Raw genomic sequence first — 12137 nt, forward strand, 5'->3', positions numbered from 1 at the left:
TTAACAAAACGGAAATTATTTTAGCCAACTGCACTGTAGACACTTTAATATCAGAATTCAGGCAGATATATAATACGGACCCAAAGAGATACCTGGGAATATTCATATCGGATAGTTTGGACGACCTGTACTCGCTTAATTTTCTACCTCTATTAAAAAAGGTGGGTTTGCTTTTAGATCGATGGAATTTATTACCCTTGTCTCTAATGGGACGGGCAGCGCTAGTTCGCATGTCGGTTTTACCTCTTTTTAATTTTCTTTTTAGCGCAGTACCCTGCGCAATTCAGGCCTCCTATTTTAAAAAAGTAGATGCATTGATTTCCTCTTTTCTTTGGGCAAAAAAATCCCCCAGACTTACACTGAACACTTTATATTTACCATCCATACAAGGAGGGCTGTCCCTTCCAAATATCAGAGAATACTATTTCGCGTCTTTCGCACACCATAGTTATAGGTTTTTCTTTTTAGATCCCCATGAGGCAGACAATTTTTTCATGAAGAAGATGTTGCTAGAATTAAAAATTTCCTACCCGGTCAGAATCACGAAAGACCCAAAGAAAGTACGCTACAAGTCCCTACAGTGGATTTTTAAGCTGAAAACTCAGTTTTTTAAATTCTATGATATCCCTAAATTAAGCAATAAAACAAACTTGACAAATTTCAGCTTAGGAGATGCTGGCTGTATGGACAAAAATACATTAAATCTTTGTAAGGAGAATGGCTTTGAGAAAATTGAAGACTTCCGGTTGGGAAATAGGTGGAAATCTTGGGATGAGATTTCCAGCCAGATAAATCACTCTTATACAAACTTGAACTGGTCCTTCCTCATGCTAAATCCAAAACTCAGAGAGCTTGATATAGGAAATCTATTTAATAAAGAAAATATCTCTACAGCTCTCAATAATCAAATACAAAAGAAAATGAGTATTTGGATTAAAATATTAAAAGAAAGTAAAGGGCAGGACTCTTCCAGCAAGATTATTGAGAGGTGGAAAAAGAGGGAAGATATTGTAATTAGTCAACAGGTATGGGATAAGATAAATAAATTTAATAAAACTATATTTCGCGGAGCAAATTTTAAACGCATGCAATTTTATAATAAATGGTTAATATACAGAACCCCCTCTTTTCTACATAATATCTTCCCCCAAGTCGCCGACAAATGCTTCCGGTGTGAAAAAAAAGGCACCTGGAAACACATTGTCTGGGAGTGTTAAAAAAAGCAGGTATTTTGGAAGGAAATAGAAAAATATCTCTCCATCGAGCTCAATACCACCATAGTATTCGATGACCTAATCCCATCTTAGGCTGTTCCCCTAGTCACACTCCACATGATGAGTCCCTTTTCATGGCCTCTTTAATAGCTAAATCCCTTATATTGCAGTCCTGGAAAACAGACCTTGTACCAACCATTCAGGCATGGAAGGCAAAACTATTACGAACCCAGGGAAAGAAAATATGCATTAAGATGAGGGGCTCTTAAAAAATATGAGAAATGCTGGAGTGCGTTTGACTTTTAACCTCTCTGCTGCCATACAATCCTAACCACATTTCCTTGAATTTACCATTAGTCTTCTAGATTGTTTTGCTTATGCACGTTGCACTTTACATTCAAGTTATGAAATGATAATTGTGAAGACGCTTTTTGTATTTAAATGCTTTGCACCGTATTAATTCTAACCAAATCTTCTGAATATTTCTGTTAGCCTGCTAGAGTGTTTTTCCACGCACTTTGCACTTTATAATGAAGTTCTGAAATGATGAATTGTGAAGACGCTTCTTACATTCATATGCTTCGTACTGTATCAACTCTATTTCAAATGTGTCTTGTATTTTCTATTTGTCTTTTATGAACTCTCAATAAAAAAAATTAAGAAAAAAAACCATTTGGACGAGAAGCACATGTACTTTAACACTGATTAGCCGTGGTAAACTACTCAGAGTCCTAAGGCCAACGTAAAGATTCAGCAAAACGTGGAGGCCAAAAGCCAATAGATTGGGGGAAGACCACCCTAAGACTGACAGGTCTAACAACATAGTTAAATGATATTTTAAAAAATGAATATGCTGCCAACATGGTGGACAGAAATATAGGTTTACAGTATTTTAAACATAGCATAGAAATACAGGTTTATGCATTATTTAGCAGCCAAAAAGTCAATATTGACAGATGATTAGATGAATAATAAAAAAAAAATAGGTTCCCGCTGGCGTCTCTTTAGTGGAATTAGTTCATACCACTGGAGGAATGCTTCCCAGACAAAAGAAGTTGCACTACAATGGAGCACGAGTACTGACCTCTTTCACACATAGGGCAGGTACTGAAAATGGGAGAAGAGAGTAACCCCCATTTACACACACAACTGGTTTAGCAGAACACAGGCAACAGCAAAGCAAGATTTCCTCATACACAGAAGAAGAGGTACTAACATTCTGCTACGGCCATGATCAGCTCGGGCAACTAAACTTTCCATTTCCCCAGTCCTAGGGTAGCCACCTGACCCGTTTTCTACCGGCACTACCGGTATTTTGATGCCCCAGCTGGTTCAAACATAGTCAGAATCACATAAAGCCATTATTTCTAGCCTTCATCTGTACATACTTCAAACAGCAATTATAAATCGACAGTTATTTAAAATATTTCTAGAGCTGTGTTAATGAGCCATGACTAATAAATGGAATATATACAATGTTGTTTACAGTCCTATTTAGTATCATTCCTTGCAGACTCTTAAAATGAGAATCATTTTCTGTATTTTTCTCCTGGAAAGGTGGCAACCCTACCACTACTCTTACTTACATGCCAACATTTTAGACGAGGAAAGTGAGAGATTTAAAAAAGATAATCGGGAGCAGAGGCAATTTCAGGCAGGGACAGCCAAAATAGAGCTATCTTTGGATTAAAAAATCGGGAGTCTCCCACCTGATGCGAGTCTGTTGGCATGTATGTTCTTAGCCTTGTCACACTTATTACCCTTTAATTTCAGTCACTATGCACAGATGTCACAGATATACTATTTGATACAGTAGGTCTAATTTGAAATGATCAGCTTCAAGACCTTTATGTCACCTGCACTGCCATGTTTGCAATGATTAGCAAGCCATTCTGCAGGGAAGGTAAACAACATTTACCCCGAAACTTTTTTAACGCAGGGAATCACAGCGCGGTTGTTACAACGACCGCGTTGTGATTCCGCATACAATTACTCCGCAAATCGGAACAACGGCTTGCGGAGAGGGGGGGTGTTGGATTTAAAATCCAACACCTTCCCTAGTGTTCGTACAGACTGGAATTGCAATAGTAAATTATACTATTCCAACATCCAGCGCCCCCCCTCAGCAAGACGTTGTTCCGACTTGCGGAGTAATGGTATGCAGAATCACAACGCGGTCGTTGTAACCACCGCGTTGTGTTTCCCTGCTGGGGAAAAGGCTGTGGTATAACGTCACAGATTCTGCAGGGAATGATTATGAAAACTTGAATCATGCAGACGTTTTGGGTATTTCTGATAAATGTTACCAGGCATAGCTGCTAAGTTTCACAGGTTCATGTGTGATGTACTGGTCCAGTTCAGACTGTTTCATTTGAAATCGGGGACTTGTAATCCTGTTTTATAATGAAATACACAGTAACTATAAATCCCAGAAGTCATAGAAAAACCTGAACTGGTGCAGCACATCACGCATGTGCCTGGGAAACTTGGCTAGGCTGACCAGGCCCAGTCTAGCTAGGTGTTCGAGACCGACCCAAACATGACCTATGACCCTCCCAGTCGCAGCATAAGAGGCCATGGAGAACACACCTATTAATTGGATAGGATATTTATTTGTAAAGCGCCGAATGCCGTGGTGTCTTGGTGCTGAGTGGATAATATGTAGGGGGACTGGGCCACCTAGCTCCAGAGATTTAGATTGAAGAAAACAGCCAAGTCTTTAGCAATTTCCTGAAGATCGCCCGGATTGGAGTCGCATTATAGGTGGCAATTGATTCCATAACTTGGCTGCACAATGAGAGAGAGTCCGACCCCCCTACCTTGCTCTAAGGATTTTTGGGGTGTGGATGAGGCCCGTGTTTGTGGATCTGAGGCTTCTTATGGGAGAATACCTTGAGAACACCTTCTGGATTTCCTCCGAGACCCCTCCATATAGAGCTTTGTGCACCAGACAGAGGGCCTTAAGTTCCAATCTTTGTTGGACAGGGAGCCAATGTAGCATCCTTGTGCCGGCCGAGGTGGAATGGCCTTTCGGAATGTTTAACAATAGTCGGGCAGCTGCATTTTGTAAAGATTGTAGTTTCCTCCTCTGAGACTTGTCAATACCCATAAAGAGCGCGTTACAGTAGTCTAATTTTGAAAGAAAGAGCGCAACTACAACAGTTTTTTTTTAAGTTCTTGCGAGATAAAGGGAAAAATCTTTCGCAGACTTTTGAGAAGAAAGAAACAAGAGGAGGTCAAACTGTTGACGTGGGCTGAAAAGTTGAGCTGATCATCAAAGATCACTCCAAGGTTCCTGACTTTCGTGGATGGACGGGGACATTCAACCACCTCAGACGGCCACTAGGTGTTGTTCCAGAGTGAAAGACTTATTCCGAACTCCAGGACTTCAGTCTTGTCAGTGTTTATTTTAAGGAAATTTGCGCTCATCCACCTCACAATTGTCGTCAGACAGGCATGAAAACTGCAAGCCACAGTCTCTGGTTGTTTAGAAACCGATATTATGAGCTGGGAATCTTCCACATACTAGATCAGGGTACATCAGTGCTTCTAAATAAGACTAGCCAGTGGGGCGAGATAAATATTGAAGAGTGTTAGTGACAAAGCAGAGTTTTGTGGTACTCCGCACAGGACATGGAAGGTTTCGGACTGAAGGCTCTCCCAGTGGATGTTCTGCACCCTTCCTACTAGGAAGGAGGAGAGAAGGGCCAGAGCGGCATACTCAATTCCTGTTGAAGGGATTCTGCTCAGACACAGAACTGTTCACAGAGACCCAGGACATCAGTGAATTGTGGTGGACCAAAAAACTCACCTCAGTACCTAGAAACCCTAACCGACTAGCATCAGTGTCACATTAGCTCTTCTCTCTATACCAAAGTAACCAATGATTAGACAACCCAGAACATGCAACTTAGGTTACTCTCAGGAATGGTGGGAATCAAGAACACTCTTTCTTTGGTTATTCTCATACCAGTCCGCACCATGGGTAAAAAAGAGACACAGTAAAGTTTAAAATGTTTATTTTAACGACGTGCTCTAAGATGCAGTATTTTTGCTAACACAAGCAGGCATATGTTTAAAAATAATACGATCAGCATTGTTACAATTCCATAAAACACAAAAGGAGAAATCATATTATAATGATGGTGGAAACAGGTCCTGTGGTGCCTTGAATGCCCCCCTCCCTAGCTAGGAACTATGATTTATAAAATATAGAAGGTCTCTTAGGCTTGAATAGGGGACCCCATACCTCTAAGATCAGGAGGAGGGAATCACATCAGGATCTGCAAAAGCTCTCTGTCTCTCTGGAAACTGAATTCTTCCAAGTGTTCTAAATCATGTATGCAGTGCCATATTAAAGGCGCCAGAATTTCAGTTAACTGCAGCTGCGTGTATGTTGTGTCTAAGTGTGAGCCGATCAGCCCGAATAACAGCTAACATTTGTTATGATAACCTTGTAAAAATCCAGTATTTGTAAAGTGCACAGCTACCAGGAGGCATCCCCGCGCTGGGGACCGTTGGGAAGATTAAGCAAGCTATTGCCCAGAGTCACATTGTGCTGGGCAGACCCCTGCTGCCGGAGGCGGGGATCGAACCGTGAGCCCCTGCGTCCGGTGTCAGTCGCTCTGACTGTGGCGCCACACCTCTTCCTTGGAGGCTTTAGCACTCACTGTGCAGACTAAGGTCGCGGTGTAAGTCTAGGGATGTTGAAAACAAGCCATTCTCATGTGAAGATATTCACGCAGTCAAACTTACAACAAAAGCTACCTGCAGTGTCGTGTGCAAAAGCGGCAAAAGGGCAAAATGGCATTTAAACTTCTAATAAGCTTATGCTAACATAGCAATGTGCGCAAGCAGAGGTCTGCCTTCACTACACCCTCCCTTGATCGGCGAACGCACAAGAAAGGGGGCAATTTTTAGAACGCAGAGTTCAAGAGCGAATGAGACAGAAACAAGTTAAAAATTTTGCCAACCCGGTTAATTGGGAGTAAATTCCGAATAAGTAACCACAAAAATTTCAAAACCCAACAGGGGTGTATAGTGGCAAACACATGTAATGCGTAGAAAGATAAAATGAAGAAATAAAAATTATGAGTCCAGTACGTGTTTATGAAGCAGAAAAAAATGTCACTTTAGTCCAACAGTTTATAGACACAGTACGTTGCAACCGCTTCCAATAGGAAGTCGTTGTTATCGTCAGTGAACATTTCAGCCATCCAATTCAGTAATGGAAAAGAACACACATGTTTTTCAACAGCCGGAGCCTCTAGCAACATCAGAGTACAACTCGGGTGTTCTTCGAGATAACTGCGTGCCAGAAAGTCATGGGCCGCAGTCCATATATTCCAATTACCTAGGACTCCATGACCCGCTGCGCAGGCCATAATCCCGACACCAGAACAGTCTAGTTCATGAGCAACTAAGGGACTCATTAGTAGATCATAATCCGGGTTAGGAGACACCGTATTGCAGAGACACAAATCCAGAGCCCATTCAAAACTGCAATCCTGGCATTGGAAGACAGGCTGCACGCAAGTAAAGTACGAAAACCGGAAAGATAATCCATACGTCACACTCAGTGTAGCCAGAGGTAGCGATCCATAGTATTCAAGAATCCAGTTACGAAGTTGGAGCAGCCGGTGGAGGTTGTCGTGTGGCACAGAATGTCCAACCATTTTTGAGCAAGCAAATTAACAGCAGTACACCGGCAGCCAAGGCGAGAATTAATTAAGGGTAAACTGCCGAAGAGACGGGAAAAATCTAATGAAAAATTCCGGTATCACACCAAACATAGTTTGGAACGAGGTCACAAGGCCAGAACTTACTAATTTAAAAAAGTGCACCAAGCCTATGATCGACAAGGCATTGAATATAGTGTGAGTCAAAGCCCTAAAATGCATGGGGGAGATCAGTATTCAAAAGGGCATGCACCTCGGTGCGAGTGTTTGCCACGTGAAGTACAAATGTTTCACGCAAAGATGTAAGGGGTGGGGGCGTGGCTTGACCGCGAATATGGTGGTCTCGGTTTAATCGCGCTCTGTCCAGCCCCGAAATATCCTGAATAAATATCCTGCCTGCTGGTATCTGGTCCGGTGCATTCTACGCCGGTGAGCCCCTGTGACTACGAGCGGCCCTCCGAGCTGGTGCAGGTGCGGGGACGGCATCTGGAGTGCCATGGGCGGCAGCAGCCTGGCAGAGGGACGCGCTGCGTGGAGCTGGGGACTCCCTTAACTAATCCGGGCGGGCACAGGGCCGGGAAAGCGGCGTAGCTGACGTGCGCGCCTGGGAGGTTTGGCGCCCAGATTACACTTCCAGCCCGGTTTCCCCTCGGGGGTCACAGCCCCGGGGGAGGCTGGATGGGAGCTGCTGGTGGTGCCCCACACGTGGAGGTGAGAGGCGGCTGATATCGGTGGCCGAATCGGGCCACAGTGGTGGACCTTCCCGGTGGTAGAGTCACCAGGGAGCCGGCGGCCATCTGGTGGAGCCCCGGGGCAGCCGCGAGTGGTCTGCTGGATTTATGGGTGTGACAGTGGCGCTGGGGGCGCCAGCATAGACTACCTGCCCACCCAATTGGCTGCCCCCCGTGCTGCCTGCTCCCCTCCTGGGCCGGCCGGTTCGAACTGATCAGCGGCTGCATCGGGCCGCGGCGGTGGTGGGATGGTGCCCTGGCGCTCAAGACCTCACGGACGCCCGCCCTGAGACTGCTGGAGCTCCGGAGCCACCTGAAATATTGCTGGGTTTAAGACACCGGATGAGCAAGGACAAGCCGATGAGAGGAGCCCCGCGCGTTTCCAAGCACTGTGCGAATGTTGGTGGCCGGATCGGCCCTTAGAGGTGAGGCCCTTCAGTGGTGGGGGCGAAGGAGAACCAGCCATCTTGTGTGGCCTCTGGGTGGCCACGCTCTACCGGGTGGCTTGAAGGGGGTGCCCGCTACACCAGGGGTGCCCTCCCTGGCTGTGGGACTGTCTCGGCGCTCGCTCCCCTGCGGGGCCAACCCGCGACAAGGGCAGAGGGGGCTACACCAAGTGAAATGAAATGAAATTAAAAGGGGATTTATAAAGCGCGGCTGTTGCCCGAGGGCGTCCAAGCGCTAAGTAGAAGACATAGTACTCTGAGGGAAGTGGGGTGGTTAATTTCCAAAGAGGAAGGTTTTTAGCTCTTTGCGGAAGGACTAGAGGATCCGGTTGGCTCTTAGAGAGGGGGGAAGGGAGTTCCAGAGTTTGGCGGCATTGAGCGTAAACGATCTGCCTCCTGCCCTGGATCTTTTTATGCGGGGAACTGCAGCAAGACATGCATTCGTTGAACGAAGCTGTTTGCCGGGGCAGTAGGGAGTAAGAAGAGAATAGTTGATCTCAGGGCCAACTCTGAGGCACCATTGATAAATTTACTGGAGCGGGTGCAGCAGTTGGGACAGCGGGCCCCCATGGGCAGGTGCCGGATAATGTGGCGCTCATGGCGGCCATCACCCAGTCAAGGGATATGCTCAACGCTAAGTTCGGAGCAGTGGGCGTGGATGTCATGCTGTTTAGACAGGACCTGTGGAATGTGGTGGAATGCATCAGAGTGACTGAGACCCGCATTTCGGAGGTAGAGGATGACGTCTCAACCTTGAAGAAGAATTTGGCGGCCAAAGAAAAGATTCAGAAGGGCTTGGCGATGCGGGCTGAAGACGTCTAGGGTGCGCCCGGCGCTACAACCTTTGCTTTGTGGGATTTCTGGAGGGATGCGAGGGAGACACGGTGGCTGGAGGGTTGGCTACCTCCGGACGCACTCTCCCGCTGCTTCGTGGTAGAGCGGGCCCACAGGGCGCTCATGCAGAAGCCCCCGCAAGGGGCTCGCCCGCGGCCGATCATAACAAAATTTCTGAACTATATGGACCGGGACACTATCCTGAAACAGGTCAGGGCTCAGGAATCCCTCACATGTGACAACGCACGTATCCTCATATTCCCGGCCTACACACGTCTGGCGCAGCAGCAGCGGCAATCCTTTCTGGCGGCAAATGCTCGCCTCCGAGACCTCAAGCTCCCATATTCATTGTTGTATCCGGCCCGCCTGAGGGTTGTGTACCGCTCTCGTACACATTTCTTCGACTCCCCAGAGGAAGTCTTCAAATGGACTGACGAGACTGTGAGGGTGCAAGTTCACACGCCACCAGGTAGGGAGTCGGACTTATCTGCGAGCAAGGTGGCCCGGAGGGGCCCGAGAGGCCAGCTGATAGGCACCAGGAAATCGAGGTCCAGGCGTCGTTCTCTGTCCAGTTCTGCTCTTCTGCGGGGGGGATCAGCTCCGGAGAGACAGGCTTCGGCGGACTGATCAGTGGGCCTGGCAGGTGTCGGGAGGTTTGGGATAGTATTTAAATGTCCAGATAGGCATATTTAGGGGGCTGGTATCCCGGCCACACAATGGTGGGTGGGGACGGGTAAGGCCCAAGGGCTATGGGTGGTCAGTTGGGGATCCATTGGAAGGTATGGTTCCTGTCCCCAGGTTGGGAATTTGGCACTTTTCCGACCGCGACAGATGCTTCCGTGTTTGGGAGGTATGGTGTGAGGGTGTTGTTGGGGGGTGGTGGGGGTTTGTTCTGTTTGTTCGATTGCGCGTCCACACTGGTTGCTTGTAATTTACTGTATACATGGGGTAGCGCATACACTGGCCACGATGGTATGATTCACTTGATGTGTCTGGCACGCAGAAGGAGATGCAGATAACCCCTGGTTCCTTGCGCATAGTTAGTTGGAATGTCCGTGGGGCCCTAGACAAGGTGAAGCGGGGAGCCATCCTCCATTACGCCAAAAGGGCGGGGGCCGACGTGCTGCTTCTACAGGAAACGCACTTACTGGGTACCAAAGCCCTGTGCCTGCAGAGGTACAGCTATCAACACATTTTCCACTCAGGCTTCACGCGGGGGTCGAGGGGCGTGGCGATATTGATTCATTGCAGGGTCCCATGCATGCATGAGAAACATTGGTCAGACAAGCAGGGACGGTACATCTTTGTACGAGGCAGGACTGGAGGGACATTTTGACACTGGGCAGCGTGTATGCTCCACCGCCATTACAATGGACTTTGGTGGAACGACTCCTGCGTATCTGGGGGGACATGCCGGACACGCTCTCAGTCGTGGGTGGGGATTGGAATGATGGGATGGAGCTGGGTCAGGATAGGTGGAGGAGCGGGGACTTGGCGGGGGCGGGTGGGTCCCCTACCAAACTACACGCTATGGTGACAGGACTAGACTGGGCGGATGTTTGGAGATACTTACCTGGTCCCTTTCTGGAATATACCTAATTCTCCACAACACGTGATTCTTTCTCGAGGATCGATTATCTATTTGTTCCCAGGGGGCTGCTACACAGAGTATTGTCAGCATATATTCTGCCCTGAGGCTTGTCAGATCACTCACCAGTTGCTCTCACATTACGGATCGGCCCTGTGAGGCAGCCACTTCGATGGCGTATGTCAGGGTGACTGTTGCAAAAGGAGGAATACAGGGAACATTTGACCAAAGAGATAGATAATTACTTGGTCGCTAATGTGGGGTCGGTCAAGTCCCCAGCGACACTCTGGGAGGCATTGAAACCAACGCTGTGAGGGGTGGATATCTCGTGGTGTGTGGCAGTGCGGAGGGAGTGGCAGAGGGATCTGGTGCATCAGGAGGCGGAGGTGGAGGCGTTGGAACGTAGGGGTTGCGAGGCGGATGGTGGCCCGGCCAGGCGACAGTTGATATTGGGTCAACAACAATATGCAGCCCTGTTGCTGGACGAGGCCCGTCAGGCTTGGTTGGCAATGCGTAGTAGGGTATACCAATGGGGGGACAAGTCCAGCAAGATGCTACACCGTTTATGTCAGGGCATTCTGCGTTCCCAGCCTCTACCGCGAGTCCTGGACCCCAGGGGGTGACGCTTTTTGAGCCCCCCGCTATTGCGGAGAGCTTTGCGGCCTATTATGAGGACCTCTATGCGCCGAAAGAATGTCTCACAGCCGCTGTCATTGCGAAATTCATAGATGACCTCCCCCCTAGGGCTATCTCGGATGAGGTGAGGGATCATCTAAATAAGCCACTGTCGGACAAGGAGTTGGGTACGGCTCTAGGGGAATTGAACCCTGGGAAGGCGCCGGGACTGAACGGTTTCCCGAGCGAGTTTTTCAAGAAATTCTTTGTACAGCTGGACCCTCACTATCGTCCGGTGGTGGAGGAGGCGCTGGAACATGGTTCGCTCCCTCCGGACTGGAGACACGCGGAAGTGGTAGTGTTCCTGACCTCCGGAACAGCATGCATTCGTATCTCCCCATCTCCCTTCTCAATGTGGAGGCAAAGGTTTTGGCCAAGGCACTGGCCAACCGGCTCGGACCTCATATCACCACACTGGTACACCCGGACCAGGCTGGGTTCATGCCCAAGAGGGCAAACGGGCATAATATCAGGCGCGCGCGCACGTCGCTGTATCGGCCAGTGGGCGGCTTGAGGAGCCAGCGGCGCTGTTATTGGCCGACATGGATAGGGCCTTCGATTCCCTGAGCTGGGTGTACCTGTTTGCTCTTCTGTGGAGACTTAATCTCGGCACGCGCTTTTTGGTGTATTTTCAGCTGCTCTGGTCTGATGGCGTGGGTGCGGGTAGGGGGGGGCGATCTCTTGTTCCTTTCTCATCTGGCGGGGCATGCGGCAGGGCTGCTCCTTCTCCCCCTATCTTTTTGCGCTCGCCATGGAGCTGCTGGCGCCTGGGTGCGCATTGATGCCCAACTTCGGGGGTTTGAGTGGGCGACAGGTCTCACCGGCAAAATAGCGCTGTTTGCGGATGACGTCCTGTTTTTTCTCACCGCCCTAGATAGGTCAGGTCGCGGCTGCTGCGCATAATGCAGATTTTCGGGGAGACCTCTGGACTGTATATGAATCCACGCAAATCCACGCTGTGGGTTCTGGGG

Source organism: Lissotriton helveticus, chromosome 3_1 (genome assembly GCF_964261635.1).
Source record: "Lissotriton helveticus chromosome 3_1, aLisHel1.1, whole genome shotgun sequence".
In the NCBI taxonomy this organism is placed as follows: Eukaryota; Metazoa; Chordata; class Amphibia; order Caudata; family Salamandridae; genus Lissotriton; species Lissotriton helveticus.